General features: G+C 38.1%; 1 pseudogene; it reads left to right on the top strand.

The window, feature by feature from the left end:
• Nucleotides 1-5100: 5100 nt before the first annotated feature.
• LOC117085585 lies at nucleotides 5101-13135 on the top strand (annotated as a pseudogene).
• Nucleotides 13136-18657: the final 5522 nt, after the last annotated feature.

The raw sequence follows: 18657 nt of genomic DNA, 5'->3' as shown, positions 1-18657 counted from the left end.
CTCGGGAGGCTGAGGCAGTAGAATGGCATGAACTTGGGAGGCGGAGCTTGCGGTGAGTCGAGATTGTGCCACTGCACTCCAGTCTGGGAAACAGAGCAAGACTCCCTCTCAAAAAAAAAAAAAAAAATTGCAAAAATGACTTCTGTCTTTTTTCATTACAATGACAGATAAATAAAATAATTTTTCTCCCTTTACCATGCCTCTTACTGAATATAATCATATTATACTCCAATTAAGAAGCCAGGATTTTTGTTTTTGCTATAGAAGCATTTATAATATGAATTTTGTTTGAAAAAAGTAATTTTTATAATCTAATGATTTCAGGTAAAGAATAACATGGGTAGGCTTGTTGTAACAATTAGAGTACATAATTCATCATCTTACTCTCTTAAAAATTGTAATAAAATGAATCTATAAATTAAATTGGGCAGTATGGCAATTTTCACGACGTTGATTCTCCCTATCCATGAGCAGGGAATGTTCTTCCATTTGTTTGTGTCCTCTTTTATTTCCTTGAGCTGTAGTTTGTAGTTCTCCTCAAAGAGGTCCTTCACATCCCTTGGAAGTTGGATTCCTAGGTATTTTATTCTCTTTGAAGCAATTGTGAATGGGAGTTCACTCATGATTTGCCTCTCTGTTTGTCTGTTACTGGTGTATAGGAAAGATTGTGATTTTGCACATTGATTTTGTATCCTGGGACTTTGCTGAAGTTGCTTATCAGCTTAAGGAGATTCTGGGCTGAAACGATGGGGTTTTCTAAATACACAATCATATCATCTGCAAACAGGGACAATTTGACTTCCTCTTTTTCTAATTAAATACCCTTTATTTCTTTCTCCTGCCTGATTGCCCTTGCCAGAACTTCCAAAGCTATGTTGAATAGGAGTGGTGAGAGAGGGCATCCCTGTCTTGTGCCAGTTTTCAAAGGCAATGCTCCCAGATTTTACCCATTCAGTATGAAATTGCCTGTGGGATTGTCATAAATAGCTCGATGCCATCCCCATCAAGCTACAAATGATTTTCTCCACAGAATTGGAAGAAACCACTTTAAACTTCATGTGGAACCCAAAAAAGTGTCCACATTGCCAAGAGAATCCTAAATCAAAAGAACAAAGATGGAATCATGTTACCTCACTTCAAACTATACTGCAAGGCTACAGTAACCAAAATAGCATGATGCTAGTACCAAAACAGAGATATAGACCAATGGAACAGAACAGAGCCCTCAGAAATAATACCACACATCTACAACCATCTGATCTTTACAAACCTGATAAAAACAAGAAATGGGGCAAGGATTCCCTATTTAATAAATGGTGTTGGGTAAAGGGGCTAGCCATATGTAGAAAGCTGAAACTGAATCCCTTCCTTACATTTTATACAATATTAATTCAAGATTGATTAAAGACTTAAATGTTAGACATAAATCCATAAAAGCCCTAGAAGAAACCTAGTCAATACCACTCATGACATAGGCATAGGCAAGGACTACATGTCGAAAACACCAAAAGTAATGTCAACAAAAACCAAAATTGACAAATGAGATCTAATGAAACAAAGAGCTTCTGTGCAGCAAGAGAATCTATCATCCAAGTAAACAGGCAAGCTACAGAATGGGGAGAAATTTTTGCAGTCTACTCATCTGACAAAGGGCTAATATCTAGAACCTACAAAGAATTCAAACAAATTTACAAGAAAAAAACATTAAAAATTGGATGAACAATATGAGCAGATATCTTAAAAAAAGATATTTATGCAGCCCACAGACACGTGAAAAAATATTCATCACCACTGGCCATCAGAGAAATGCAAATCAAAACAACAATGAAATACCATCTCACACCAGTTCGAATGGCGATCATTAAAAAGTTAGGAAACAACAGGTGTTGGAGAGGAGATGGAGAAATAGGAACACTTTTACACTGTTGGTGGGAGTGTAAATTAGTTCAACTGTGGTGGAAGACAGTGTGGTGATTCCTCCAGGATCTAGAACTAGAGATACCATTTGACCTAGCCATCCCATTGCTGGCTATATACCCAAAGGATTATAAATCATGTTGCTGTAAAGACACATGCACACATATGTTTATTTTGGCACTATTCACAATAGCAAAGACTTGGAACCAACCCCAATGTCCACCAGTGATAGACTGGATTTTAAAAAATGTTGCACATATACACCATGGAATACTATGCAGCCATAAAAAAGGATGAGTTCATGTCATTTGTAGGGACAAGTTTGCAGCTGGAAACCATCATTCTCTGCAAACTATCTCAAGGACAAAAAACCAAACCCCAACTGTTCTCACTTATAGGTAGGGATTGAACAATGAGAACACTTGGACACAGGAAGGGGAACATCACACACCGGGATTGAGGAGTGGAGAGGGATAGCATTAGGAGATAAACCTAATGTAAATGACGAGTTGATGGGTGCAGCACAGCAACACGATATACGTATATATATGTAAAAAACCTGTATATTTTACATGTGTATCCTAGAACTTAAAGTATAATTTAAAGAAAATACACAGAAAATGAAGAAAAAAATTTTAATAAAGTGAAAATCATGTCATTTGCCACATTATCAATAGTATCAAATGTTTTTATGTGCAATTTGGATTAGTATTATCTTTGCCTATATTGTTATCTGCTGTCTCGAACAGTCCTTGGTACAGAGCAGATGTTCATATATATATATCTGTTTAATGTTGCCTATTGAATAGACTAAATGTTAATTACATAGAACATTTTATGCTTGTCTTAATAAGGAGAATAAGAAGTTCATACATAAAACCCACATTAATCCACAGCCACTATTTTTCACATTAACCCAACATGTATAACTTTAATCACTTTCTTGGATGAGATGAGGCTAAGATGTGATTTAGCCTTACTTTAGAGGAAATACGTGCAGTTACATATTAAACAATGTATGACTGCAAACTATTTTTATAATGGCATGAATTAAATCTCATTGATAAGAACTCTTAATGTCAATTGTACAACATTAATTGACCGGCTTGAAATTTATGATGGTGGACCAAAGAACAATTCGAAAATTTTAATTGTTAAAACCTCATATTTTCAGTTGTTTAAAATTTAAGTTTGTCACTTGCCTTTAATCATTTTGTTCTACAGATTTATAATAACTTTCATTTTATCATCAGGTTTTGAGTGAGTTTATTATAATGTCTATTGAGTGAAAATTGTGTGTGTGGGGTGTGTGTGTGTGTGTGTGTGTGTGAGAGAGAGAGAGAGAGAGAGAGAGAGAGAGCATGTATGTATAGAGTTTCCAGATACATAGTATGATTTGTCTCTAAAATCCTACAATAAAACTTTGTGTCTCCTGGCATCTTTGGGCAACTAATTGTGGTGCAATTGTTAGGCTTATTTTACTGCAGATGACACAAGTAAGAATTCTAGAAGAAGGCTAAAGATCTGTTTTTACCATAACCACAGTTTTTTGAAAAAATTATCATTTTTCTCAAATCCAGTCTGGCCAGGCATGGTGATGGGCCCTGGTAATCCCAGCTACTCAGGAGGCTGATGCACAGAATTACTTGAACCCAGGAGGTGGAGATTCCAGGGAGCTGAGATTGCACTCCTGCCCTCCAGCCTGGTCGACACAGCAAGACTCTCTCAAAAAAACAAACAAAACAAAACAAAAAAACCACACACATACACACACAAAACTCTTCTTCTTACATACCAATTAAACCAACTATTTAGAGGCTATGGATTGTTTTTGGGTAACTTAATATTATCTACCTTGTTAACACTTTAAAAAAATTTTTCCTTTCTAGGACATTCCTTTCTATGACTTTTTTTCATTATTACATCTATAGTAACACATGGATCCTTTTAGATGAGTCCAAATTTTGGACATGTGTATCCAACTCCCCATTACAATTTTTTATTTGGTGTCCCATATGCTTCTAAAATGCAATCCGCTCAAATAGATTCTCTTTTTTCTATCAGTAAATTGCATTACTATTCCCTCAACTTATCAAATCACACTCGGGACACAGTGTTAACATCTCTTAACTGCCTCAAATATCCAAGTACCAATACCTGCCTATTGTATCTTATAAAGAGCTTGTAATTCTCTCAACACATATGTTCCACATTGCCAGTTTCTCTAACATAGAGCATGCACATCTTTTTCTACAGGCAATTTTGAATACTCCATTGTGAAATTTTCCATGCTATAGCCAGTGAGATGTTACTAATTTGTGGTTCTCTAATGGTTTATCAAGTCACACTGAATATCTCACATAATTGCTAAAATGCCAAGTTATGCCAATAATAAATCTGTAACTACTGGCTACTTTTTTTTTTTTTTAACTTAACAAAGCAACCGTTTTCTACTGCAAGATGCTATTTACTCTCCAAATCTAAGTCACATAGTCCCTACAGTTGACGGCAGAACTCTTTGTATTTTTACTGTCTATTATGATGCTTTGTATCTCACCTGGGCTGTTTATTCAGTACTGTGTTTTCAAAATCATAATTAGGGCAGATTCAAAATAATTTATCTAAAATTCCAAAAGCTAAATTAAGTAAGACTTTTTATAATAAGCTTGGTAGGTAACTCAGTTTCAGATGTAATACATACTTAATTGAGAGAAGCTATTTAAGTCTACATTCATATACCCTTTACCTTAAAGGGAATATTCATTTCTCTTCACAGAAAAATTAGTATGTTTCATCCTTGGGTACTTTTGGGAACTTACAGGGAATAGTACACAATGTGTACTATTACAGTATACAAGGGTATTGACTCAGTTTTCTCAAATTCAAAAACTCCTAAACCCTAAAACACACTGCCTAATGCCTTAAGATATAAAAATGTATACGGAACCTTGTTAATTAAAATTAAACAGGTTATATTATAAACCAATCATGTGTTGTATATAAGTAGCTGAAATCTCAAGTTACAGCTTGTAAAACACAATTTTTGTGAGTTCTATGTTTGATCCTTTTAAATGTAAAATAAATATCATATTTATGTTTGTATAACATATGCTCCTCCTCTATTAAAAGTATCCCAGCATCTCAGATGTAGTGAGACAAGGCTGAGAAAAGCAAAGCACAGAGATGGTCAGAGGGGGAAGAGTAAAGGGTACAATTTATTTCCACTTGAAGGTAAATATTAATAATACAAATAACATTTTCATTACAGGAATGTCAGACCATAGAACTTAGTTTTGATAGTAAAATATTTGTGATTTAACAAGTTACTTAAAATGATCTGCTAATTTTCTCAGTCGATCATTCATACAAATGTGACCTAATATTTATCAACATCATTGAGATATTAACTAGTAATTAAATTTTAACTATATCCATAAATCAGCAATTTTGAAATGTTGTACTCACACCTGAATTGCAGATATTCTAATTGGATAACAGCATCTGTAATAAATTTGCCCTCATTTTTACTCATAAAATCAACATCAATAACACTGAAAACACTACAGATATTTTTGTTGTGTGTTTCTGACAATATATCCATGTCTTTAGTACTACTGTGCAATAGGTTGATGTAAGAAAAATCAGGCTACCCTAAGAGAGATTTACTGAAAATTGCATTTCTTCATTTATGCTAACATCACCAAAAAATTTAAGTGAACTATTTATTTACATTATCGCTATCTTTTCCTTTATTTAAGTGAAACAAAACATACATACACGCTAAGTTCCTCATGAAAGTCCTTTTGAAACCTGGCAAGAAAAACAAATAATTGGGATTCCTTAAGTATATAGATTCCGTTTCCAAGTTCTAGAAATTCTCTTTTAGATAGTGTGAGATATGACCTGGAAGCGAGTACGTTTCAAAAAGCAACATTAAGAGATAACATCAGCTGGGCAGAGTGACTCAAGTCTGTAATCATAGCACTTTGAGAGCCCAAAGTGTGCAGGTCACAAGGTCAGAAGATCGAGACCATCTTGACCAACATGGTGAAACCCAGTCTCTACAAAAGAATGAATATATACACAGTCCCAGCTTCTTCGGAGACCATGGCTGAGGAATCGCTTGAACACAGGAGGCAGAGTTTGAATTCAGTCGAAATACTGCCCCTGTACTCCAGCCTGGCCACTCCATCTAAAAAAAAAAAAAAGAGAGGCAGAGAGAGAGGGAGAAAGATAATATCAATCAGACACAATATCTATTCTTAAAGATTACCAGAAAAATGAAACAAGTGCATAAAAAACCTGAGAATACATGAAATACATTAAACTTGCACACATTTGCAATGCATTTTAATATGTGTAGATGTAGATGTATATGGAATATTGATTGTACTTTAGGACAGTTTTCATTTTATAACTTGATAAAAATGTGCTCCTCATTTAGTTTTTAAAAATAAAAACATCATTGATATAAAAGTATGAAAATATCTTACCTGAACTGGCATACATTACAAACAACAAACTATATTTCTGTAAATCTAATCCCTATGCCCTGAATGTTTTCTTCTCTGGAGATTCAATACTCCTCTTAGTAACTGATCACTCTTGCTCAAGTTGTTATATTTCTGTGAAAAATAAGCATTCACTGGTGTAATAGAATCAAGATTATGAAACAGCTTCTAGTTGTATAAAAAGAATTCTGTTCTCATAAAGAGCAAACATCTCACAAAGAAAAATATTAAATACAATTCCTTTTTGAGAGAGAAAATAAAGAGCTGTGTTAGATGTTATTGTAGATTTTATACGCTGATATAATTAAAACAACAACAACACTTCCACAACTTCAGGAGAATAATTTAAGCCATTTTGTTATTTATAATATCAGTAATTTTAATTCTATGTTACAGTTTTATTTTTAATAAAATACCATTCATTTTAACATTAGAAAAGTAAATTTTAAAAATATAAAGCTTAGAGAATTCCTTTAAAAAATGTGAATATTTAATACACAAAATAATTTAATCTTGTTTTTGAGAGTGCCAAGTAATCATTATTAATTACCATAAAATAATTTTTAAAAATCACAGGGGTTATAATGCATGTAAGCCTACATTTGTGTATGGCAAATACATCAGATAGAGTCATACAGGTTCTCTGATTTGCATTTGCAGACAACAGAATTTACTTCTAGGTATATAACTGCTCCAAAAAACAAAATAAAATTAGTAGCTGTGCACCTACCTGACTAGAAAGTGATAGAGCAGGTGCACCTTCATCCTGAACAAACAGTGCCACTTTAACTTCCAGCTCTCTTTTCAGCCTCACGAATTTCAAGGGAATCGCTTCTCTTCTGAATACCAATAAGAAGTACATTCCTTTGCCTTCAGGAGCACTAAGATAGGGAATCTAGAAGCAGACATGGAGGATATGCCTGCAACTCCAGACACAGAAACACAACTCTCTTTGTCAGATAACCACAACAAAAGAGAAAAAGAGGCAGTCCAAACCTCTGATAAACTCTTTGAGACTTTATTGGGAAAAACTCTTAGTCCGCTAACAGAGTGTGGCTCTGACTACACCTGGTCAGCCACCCCTCTCAGTTTGATTCAAAGTAAACCTCTCTGTTGACTGTCAAGCCATCCTTCAGGTTTCTCTCCTCTTTTCGTAATGCTTACATTTGATGCTGAAAACTGGAACCGGTGTTGGGAGCACAAGCTCCCTTGCATCCCAGGAAGCTGTGGGTAATGGCAGTTTATCCTAAGGTAACTCCTGGATCCTGAGAGTCTCTGGCCACCTGCCCCATCTTTTTTTCTCTCATTTAACCCATCAAGAGAATGTTGTGAGAAGGACAACAGACCTGAAGGGAACTGGAAGGCTCAGGTCAGGGCTCTAAAACCCTCAAGTCTCAGGAATCCACCTCTGACCACCAGTATTAGGTATTTCACTTCCTAACACTGGCTCCCTCTTCTCTTTCTCTCTCTTTCTCTCTCTCTCTCTCTCTCTCTCTCTCTCTCTCTCTCTCTCTCTCTCTCTCTTTCTGTCAATCTCTATCTCTCTCATTCTGTTGCTCTCTCTTCATCATGTATCTCCATTCTGGCAGTCCCTCTGTCAATTCCAACTGGAATATCCAACATACAACCTTAATTCAGCCATCTGGTAAGATCTACCTTTTCCTGGATATTTCCTGGAACTGGAGAAATTCCGGCCTGCTGTCCAGTTCCTCTATGGACCAATGGGACTAAGCTAGAGGAAACACTGGGGACTAACGCGGCTTTCTCAACATAACTGTCTTCTTCCATAAAGAGGATTCCAAATTTCTGTCTATTGTCTGGGGACATCTAGAACAAAACAGACATTTTTCAAAATATCTTTATAGCAAATCCAGCTTCCCGGAAGTGCTAATTGTTAAATGGGTGAATTTGTAAATATATCATTCACTTGTACCCGTGGGAAAGGTTTAGTGTTACTGCCATTTACAGGAAATGCAAACAAAGAAACAAACAAAAATTTAACACGTTTTGAATTGAAGTTAAAATGGCTGAAAGTTATACTATAACATGTAATTGAAAGTGCTAAATGTAAATTTTCATGCAAGGCATATAAAAAGAGTAGAAAGTTAAAAATTGTAAGTGGACATAAAAATGTACATTTTAATAAAAACTAAAAATTTGTTTGGGAAGATAGTGACCTAGCTTGAAGAGTGTTTTGTTTGTTTGTTTGTTTCTGTGTTTGTTTGTTTCCATGCCCCAGTGGCATCTGAAATGCCAGAAATCAGCACCGTTCACTCCCTTAAAAGGGAGTGAAGCCAGGGAGCCAAGCAGTCTAGTTCAGTGAACGTCATGCCCAAGGAGCCCAGCAAGCTAAAATCCACTGCCTTGAAATTATCACTGCCAGCCAGTATTCGGAAGTTAACCTGGGATGCTTGAGATTGGTGGGGACAGGGGTGTCCACCAACGCTGAGGCTTGAGTAGGTGGCTTTCCCTTCACAGTGTAAATAAAGTCACTAAGAAGTCACCACAGCTCATCAAAGCTGCTGTAGCCAGACTGCCTCCCTAGATTCCTCCTGCCTGGTCAGGGCATCTCTGAAAAATGGCAGCAGCCCCAGTTAGGGGCTTATAGATAGAACTCCCATCTCCCTGAATCAGAGCACCTTTGGCAAAGGGCAGCTATAGGCACAGATTCAGCAGGCGTAACCCTTCCTGCCTGTGGTTCTGAAGAGAGCTGAAGATCTCCAACAGACTGCCTCATCAAGTGGGTCCATGAATCCCATACTTCTTGACTGGGAGACTCCTCCCCCCAGGGATTGACAGACACCTCATACAGGAGTACCCTGGCTGGCACCTGGCAGGTGCTTCTGTGGGATGAAGCTTTCAGAGGAAAGAACAGGCAGCAATCTTTGCTTTTCTGCATCCTCTGATAGTGGTACTCAGGCAAAAACTGTCAGAAGTGGACCCCCAACGTAGTCCAGCACACCTGCAACTGAGGGACCTGATTGATAGAAAGAAAACTAATAAGAGAAAGGCATAGTATCAACATCTACTAAAAGGATTTCCAGAAAACAAAACAAAAACCTAATTAAAGGTCACCAACATCAAAGATCAAAGGTATAAAAAATGCACAAAGGACATAAATAGCTGAAAATTCCAAAAACAAGAATACCTCTTCTCCTCCAAAAGACCACAAGTCCTCGCCAGCAAGAAAACAAATTTGAATAGAGAATGAGTTTGAGGAATTGGCAGAAGTAGGCTTCAGAAGTTGGGTAATAACAAACTCTTCTGAGCTAAAGAACAATGTTGTAACCCAATGTCAGGAACCTAAGAACTTCAAAAAAAGGTTAGAGAAATTGCTAACTGGAATAACAAGTTAAGAGAAAAACTTAAATATCATAACGTAGCTGAAAAACACACACTACAAAGACTGCATGAAGCATACACAATTATCAATAGCCAAATCGATTAAGTGGAAGGAAGGATATTAGTCACTGAAGGTAACTTAATGAGATAAAGCATGAAGAAAAGGTTAGAGAAAAAGGAGTTAATAGGAACAAAGAAAGTCTCCAAGGACTATGGGACGATGTGAAAAGATTAAACCTGCTTTGTTTGTTTGCTTGTTTGTTGGTTTGAGATGGAGTCTCACTGTGTAGCCCAAGCTGGAGTACAGGGGTGCGATCTCGGCTCACTGCAACCTCCTCTTCCCTGGGACAAGGGATTCTCCTGCCTCAGCTTCCTGAGTAGCTGGGTTTACAATCACACACCACCACATCTGACTATTTTCTGTGTTTTTAGTAGAAACAGGGTTTCAGAAGGTTTTTCATGTTTGTCTAGAACTCCTGACTTCTTGATCCAACCATCCTGGCCTCCCAAAGTGCTGGGATTACAGGCATGAACCAACATGCACAGCAAAAACCTGGCTCTTCTTTTTGGCCCAAATACAACTATAAAGTTTCCTGCTCTCTCAACACTAACTTCCATTACATTTGTCATCAACATTCTCCCTAAAGTATAAATCTTGCTGTATCAGAAACACGCAGTCTTTCGTCTCTTATCCATCTCTAATCAATTGTAGTTGACTTACTACAAGCAGAGAGGGGCTTATCATAGATTCACTGTTCATCACAAGAGCTTTGATGTCACATTTAGGCTAAAGTGCCAACTTCAGAGACAGCTGTGATGTGAGAAAGGAGAAGAGTGAGCCCTTTTTAGTTGTCTTAGAGAATAATGGTAGTATAGTAGCCCACACATAGCTATGTGTTCAGTAAACATCCAGTCTTATTACTTTTTCCCTGGGACTGTGTTTTATTTCAACTAAATGCGGATATTCATAGTCTCATACAGAAGAATAAGTAGGTAAAAAGGAATGTTATGTTACTTTTTTTTTTTTTTAAGAGTTCTTGAAGTTCTTGAGACGAACAGTGGCAGGAAATTCATCATTTTTAAAAGTAATTCTCTTTGGAGACGGTGGGGTTGGGAGGAGTTCGTTTATGAACAGACATGCAACTCATACGTTTGATACTCAGCTGTTCCACGCAATAGTTGTGGAATTTTTAACAAGATTTGAAAGGGATGGACATTTTGCTACCATGAAGGTTTGTGACACGGCAGGTCAGGAGAGATTCCAAAGACTGAGGATGTCATTTTACAGAGGTTCTGACAGTTGTCTATTTACCTGTAGTATCAATGATTCACATAGCTTCCAGAACTTCAGTAACTGGAAGAAAGAGATCATCTATTACGCAGATGTGGAAGAACCCGAGAGCTTTCCTTTTGTGATTCTGGATTCTAAGACTGGCATTAGCGAATTGCAGGTGTTTATAGAAGAAGTGAAGCTTATGCAGGGAGAACGGCGACTATCCTTACATTGTAACAAGTGCAAAAGATGCCACAAATGCGGCCATAGCCTTTGAGGAAGGGGTTGAAAAATTCTTGCATCTGAGGATACGTCAGATCACTTGATGCACAAAGGCATGGTCAACCTTCAGCAAAAGCCCAAGCCTAGCTCATCTTGCTCTTGAGTGTTAGAGATAAGGCAGATGCATTCTAACCAACTCACACATGTACAGATAATCACGGACACGGAGAAGAGAATTGTTGTTTGTTGCAGCGTGTTACTTACTAATAAAATTCAATGAGTGTGTATTGCTGTGTCATTAGTTGGTGGGAGAAGGGACACATCCACTCATAGAGGAATATGTTTTCTCAGTAAAGGCACCTTACATTTATAAATTGTAATGGGTGTCTAAAAATGTTTCTTTGATTTACATGTGTAAATTAGAAATCTTATAAATGAGATGACCAACACTTTAATTATAATTAAAATGAGACTACTCTAGAATTTATACTTGAATTTTTTTCCTGGAAAAAATGGGAAACTAATTTTTATATGTACAGATTTTTATGCAATTATCATCATATTCTTCATGAAATAAAATGATTTCCTAAAGCTGCAATATTAGATAGGAAGGATTAGAATCTAATGTATTTGCAATGCATTCTTATTTACTTTACTTCTTTATTCTTTTCAAAATGGCTTAACCTTTTTCTTAGTTTTCATTCTACCTATCATTAGATTTACTCTAGTAACTACTCATCATTCTTTTGCCATTAATGAACTTCTACCAAAATAGATCACGTTTCCCAGCCCTAGGCAAAAAGTAGTACAACAGTTGCTTCTTCATACAGTCTGTCAGAGTTGCGAACTACTGAGCTTGGAGAAAAGACAAATCTGCATTTGATAACTGATTTAACACTTACAATGTGTGTGTGGAGGATACAAAATTACAGTTCTACTAATGGGATAGTTAACATTTCTCTGACATTGTTCAATCTTTTGGAAAGTCTCCTAGTTGAAGTTAAGCGACTCCTTTTTAACAAAGACACAAGCTGAATTTATCACTCTCAGGGGAAATACTAAGAAGGATTGTACTTTGTCAGAGGGTAAATAAGACATTTTTCTTAGGCCATGTATTTACTTACTGTCTTCTCTATTGCTGAACATTGCTTAGTGATTTGCTTTCAAGGATTTTTGTGTTTGCTTCAAAAAAACCCTTCCTGCAATCATGAGACTTGATAAAGCAAATTGTGGCCTCTTGTGGATGTTCATATTCTCTGCAGTTGATGACTATCTGAAGCTTGGACTCAATGTGGATGAGACCCGCAACTGGGGAGCGATGGGGATATCAAAGGACACGCTGGGTGAGTGTGGTGGTTCTCATATAGGGAGCAGAGTTTTAAAAAATTACATCAAAACATTTCTCTTCCTGGTTTCACCCAGTATTTCATCTGGAAGTGTTTTATAAAATATACGATAGGAAATGGTACCAGAACAAAGCAGGTGGCGAGTATGGCAGCAGGAGCAGTGAGAAGCAGCTGCAGAGCCAAGCTGGACAGGAGAACCACAGATGATGCTCCATCGTTTGAAGGAAGGGTGATTTCCAGTGGTACAGAAGTTTGCTTCATACAGTCTGTCATATATCCAGCTAGAGTCAAGCTATGAATACAAAGCTTTTCCATAGAGAGAGCTCAGTTTACAGAAAAAGGCTAACTACAGAACTTGACGAATAGATAAATGTGCATTTAATAACTTATGTATCAATTAAAATGTGCTGAGTAGAGGATACAAAATTACAGTTCCATTCCATTCAAATAAATAGTTTTGTTAATTTTCATCCTTGGGGAAAGTTTCCTAGTTGAAGATAAAACATTCCTACTTTTTCTTGCCTCAAAAAAAAAAAAAAACTATGTTTCTCGACAAACCTAAGCTTTCACTTGTATATTATGATAGCAGCATGTAAGTTTTCTCACAATAAACATGTCATGTGGAGGAGTAAAAAGATAAGTAGAGAAAAGCATCTGTGTGGTATCCAGTGATAGGTGCTATCTGGAGAGTCAGTGCTTTCTGGAACTCTGAACTGATAATTGGGAAGTGGTGAAGTGACTGAATTGATAAAGATCACAAGTACAGCACGGACAAAACAGAGATTGAGAGTATGTATGTCCATGCCAAAGGAAGTATCTTAGGAAGTTTGCAGCTATAACCAGAGGACAAAACTCCGTATGCACATGTCTTCCGGATCACTTTTGGAGCACTAAAGCAGATAACCAACTTCGTGCAACATATATGTGCTAAGGGGAGCCTGATCTTAAGACTAATTTCATTTCCTTGCTCTTATGTTAAAGAGCCTGCAAGGGACATCACCTACCAGATCCAAGCTTTGCCAGCTTATCTTTCCTCATGATCATCTTGTCTCTATCAGCTGACAGCTCTACACCTGTGCCCCAGTGCTCTCATTCACACCTTCACACCTGCAATAGTTTTCTCTGCAGCCCACATTAGAGGTCTGGCTTAATGCTCCACTTACCTTCCAGCTCCTTCAAAGAATTAGTCACATGTGAAGTTTGGCACTTAACTTTACTAATATACACCCAGTATGCTCTCTCACCTTCATTAGCATGGAGAAAAGGCTATTTTCAGTGTGCCACTGTAAACAGCTGAGCCATGTCTTCCTGCTGTCACTCACCCTGATGCTCTTGGCAGGATTTCATCAGAAACCTCTGTATTAGATACTCATTGAGGGCAGGAACAACTGTATTGAAATGTACGTGTTTGCTGAAATTACTCCCAGATTTCTAGAAGAGTCTTGCCTTTCTCTGCACCCTTAGCTCTGACATTTATTTTGTTTCAATATGAGTGCTGTATAACAGGTTAAGACATCATCTTAGTTTGGACATGACCAATAGGAGAAATAGAACAAAAACAGCTGTGATGGACAGCACTTTTTTTTTTTTTTGACAGAATTTCACTCTGTGGCCCAGGCTGGAGTGCAGTGGTACAATCTTGGCTCACTGCAAGCTCCACATCCCGGGTTCAGGCCATTCTCCTGCCTCAGCCTCCCAAGTAACTGGGACTACAGACACCTGCCACCGCACCTGCCTAATTTTCTTTCTTTTTTTTTTTTTTCTGTAGAGACAGGGTTTCACCATGATTTCGATCTCCAGACCTCATGATCCACCTACCTCGGCCTCCCAAAGTGTTGGGATTATAGGTGTGAGCCACCACACCAAGTCTGCACTTTAAAAATGAATATTAAACTACCACAATCTGGAACAAACATCTTTATGTTAAAAATCAAATAAGTGGGGTAAAAATGATGAGAGTTATTTCACACAAGGACACAAGACAAAACTTAGAAGGACTTGCTTAAAGTTAATTCAGAATGGAACAAAATTGTTCAAGTGCTCACCATTAGCAGAGGTTGTAGAACCTGATTTTCAATGAACATTACCTATTTTACAGTAAGATCTTATTGTAGAAACAAAGAGAGCATTGCCAGCCTCCTTGGTGTATCATCGCAGCCTCCAAAAATGTTAAGATTGCAGGCATGAGCCACCATGCCCAGGCCAATTCCAAAAGTTCTATAAAATTTCTGCGACTTCCTCCACCTTCTCTTCACCCGAAAAACAATCATTACTGAGAATTCCAGTATATAATAAAAGTAAAGCAACTGCTGTGACCAAAGTACCTACATTGATATGAGTATATATTCATGAGCTGCTCGATTTTTTTTCTTTGTCTTAAATAGACACCTTTGACGTGTCAAAAAGGCTGACTCCAAATGTTATTGAAATCCTGGCTTTTCTTTGACAACACTCCTAAAAACTGCCTTATACTGCAGGGGCCATTGAAAACAATATGCTAAGAATAGATAAGGCTCAAAGACAGTATCTCTAGCTAATTGCACTTATAATGAACTCCAGTAGTCAAGGACAGTATCTCTAATTGAACTTTTAATGAATTCTAGTAGGCGCCAAGGAGGCAGACAAATAAGAAAGAGCTTAGAGACAAGGAACTAAGCAGAAGGTTACATCTGGGTGCAGAAGGTTTGTTTTGCATTGTATTGTTTTTGCTGACGTGGGATTTATGGAGTATAAATAAAGTTAGGCGGAGACTCTAGGCGCGGCCGTCATGTTCTCTGTTTGTCTTTGTCTCTTGTTTCTGTTCATTCGCCACCGTCACCACCGCGGTCCTCAATAAGTGGCAGAGCGAGCAGGGTCCGCATGGGTGAGTAGTGGGTAACAAGAAGGGGAACCCCCTAGGAGCGGGTAAAACCCGGGGATTGTTAAGGGGAACCTTTTTAAGCTTTCACTCTGGGGAATTCCAGTTCCTTGGCCTCAGAATATTTAAGATTATTACAAGGGCTTTTACTTTCGATTGGGGTTGATGCAAAAGAGAGAACTTTGGGGAAATTGTTTGCTCATGTGGAACAACATTGCTCTTCGTTTCAATATCAAACTGAAGTACAATTAAATAAACAAGAGTGGCAACAGGTTGTTAAGACCTTCCGTCAAGCACACCAGCGCGGTGATGTAATGTCGGCACCTTTATGGGCCCTTTGTGCTTCTGTTACCTAAGCTTTGGAGCTCTTAGAGATAGACTCTGAAAAAGGGGAAGGTGGGGGTGAGGAGTCTTTGAAGTCTCTGATAGCCATTTCCCCTCCTTTAGATAATCCTGTAACTGGAGGAGAAGGTCCTTTGTGTAATAATGTGTCTCATGAAGAAGAATCAGAAATTCAAAAGGAGCTTCAGCCGATTGTTCAATTGTTACAACAAATTTTACAATTACAGTTATCTCCCCCTCAGCCTTCTCCTCCACCCACTCCTGTTTTTACTTTTCCTGTGGTCCATCCACCCCCATTGGCACCCAAGGTGGAGGAGGAGGACAGTTTTTCCCCACCGCCACCGCCGGTGGAAATGCTGCCTTGTTCAGGCACGGTTTTTGCTGTCCCCGCTTCTACTCCTAAAGCTGTAATTGAGGTATTGGATTCTCAAGAAGATGAGGATCCTCTACAATTGTTCCCCATTATTAGGCAACCTTTTGGCCATGATGTTCAATATCCTCAAGGAGGTGTGAATGTGCAGTATAGTGTCCTCCAATTTAAATTCCTTAAAGAAATGAAAGCAGCTGTTGCTAATTATGGCCCTCAATCTCCTTTTGTCATGGGGCTTTTAGATTCTTTCTCTTCTGAGAATTTGTTTTTGCTTCTTGATTGGGAGACCTTGGGGAAGGCTGTTTTGGACTGCTCTCAGTGGCTTCAGTATGCAGTTGGTGGCTGAAAGATGCCAAAGAACAGGCTCGCCATAATGCCACTAGAAATCCTCCAGGGCCAACAGAGGAGCAATTAACAGGTACTGGTCAGTTTGCTACCATAGCGGCTCAATCTGGACTCAATGACGTGGCATTATCACAAGTTAAAGGACTGTTTTTAAAGGCTTGGTGTAAAGTAAAACCATCGGGGAAAACTGCCTTGTCTTTTGTTAAGGTTTTGCAGGGTGCCAATGAACCTTATCCTGATTTTGTTGCCCGGCTCCAAGATGCTGTCATAAAGACTGGGTAGTGGGGCTACAGACAAAATCCTGGTAACCACACTAGCTTTTGAGAATGCTAATCAGAAATGTCAGAGGTTGTTGCATTCTCTAAAGGCTACTGGAAACTTACAAATAGAAGATTTTATTAAAGCCTGTGCAGGAGTGGGAGGGGCTGCCTATAACGCTCAGTTGTTTGCTGGAGCTTTATCTAAGGCACTCATGGGGAAAAAGGGAGTTTGTTTTCAATGTGGAAAGGCCGGTCATTTTAAAAAGGAGTGTCATAAACTATCTAATAAGAGCAACTCCTCAAGAGTAGGATCTAAAAAGCTTCCCACTGAGCCCTGTGGTCATTGCAGCAAAGGGCGACACTGGACTAATGAATGTCACTCTAAGGTGGACAAAGATGGTAATCTTTTAACCTCCGGATTGGGAAACTTGCAAAGGGGCCCTTCAGCTTGGGGCCCCAACAACAATACAAGCCCTTTTCATTTGCAATTTCCAGTCAGTTCGGGGGTCCAGCATCAGCAAGCCAGTCAATCCATGTTAACTCCCAATTTTCAGTAGCTCAGCTTTTCTCTGCTACTTCTGGTAGTGCTGCTGCTGATGTTGCCATTTTGCAGGCCATCGAACTCACCCCAGAAATGGGGATTGTTAAATTGCCTACAGGTGTTTTTGGGCCATTACCGTCACATACTGTTGGATTGCTTATAGGACGCAGCAGTAGCATTCTACAGGGTTTAAAAGTTCATTTGGGTGTTATAGCTTCTAATTATAAAGGGGAAATTCAAATTATGGCACAGGCTCATAAGCCCATATCCTTAAAAGAGGGGCAACAAATTACACAATTCCTTTTACTACCCCATTTTCAATTTCCTTCACGGAGGCAAGAAAGAACCGGAGGTTTTGGAAGCATGAGTAAACATATTTTTTGGGAAACCTTAGTAACTCAACAAAAACCCTTATTTCCCCTCGAAGTAGAGGGAAAAATTTTTCAGGGCTTGATTGACACTAGAGCTGATGTTTCCATTATTGCCTCCAACCAATGGCCTTTACAGTGGCCTAAACAGCCTGTTGCTGTTTCTCTTACCGAATTAGGTTCCACCTCTGAGGTGTATCAAAGTTCTCAATCCTTAAGTTGTTGAGGACCAGATGGTCAAACGGCCCAAGTCCAGTTTTATTTTATTCCTATTGCCCTAAACTTATGGGGGCGAGATTTATGACAACAATTTGGAGCTTTTGTTTCTATTCCTCATGTCTCTAATTCTGCCAAGAATATGATGTTCCGCATAAGCTACAATCCCCTTGAAAAATCTTTAAACATAGAGCCACTGTTCAGCAGCCTCAAGCCCTTCCTTTGAAGTGGAAAACTAATGTTCCTATATGAATTGAACAGTGGCCTTTAACACGTGAAAAGCTTAAGGCCTTGGAAAACTTAGTTCAGAAACAATTATCCTTAGGTCATATGGAGCCTAATACTTCTCCATGGAATTCCCCTCTCTTTGTGATAAAGAAAAAAAAAATTTCAAGTGGATTTCCCTATTCAATATTTAGGTTATACCTTGGGAGCACAAAATATTTGACCCCAAAAGATTCAAATTTGATGTAATCATTTAAAAACATTAAATGACTTTCAAAAGCTTTTAGGAGACATTAATTGGATGCATCCTGTTTTAGGAATACCAACGTATCAATTACATCTTTTTCCTCTTCTAGAAGAAGACAGTCACTTAGACAGCCCACGTCATTTAACTCCTTTGGCTTTACAGAAACTCCAGCTGGTAAAAGAGCAGCTTCAAAAAGCCCATTTACATTATATCCTTCCTGACATTCCCCTTTCCTTGTGTTTATTTCACACTTTACATTCTCCCACAGGAATAAT

Source organism: Trachypithecus francoisi, unplaced genomic scaffold, assembly GCF_009764315.1.
Source record: "Trachypithecus francoisi isolate TF-2019V2 unplaced genomic scaffold, Tfra_2.0 Contig00562, whole genome shotgun sequence".
NCBI lineage: Eukaryota > Metazoa > Chordata > Mammalia > Primates > Cercopithecidae > Trachypithecus > Trachypithecus francoisi.
This window is presented reverse-complemented; position numbering and strand designations above follow the sequence as displayed.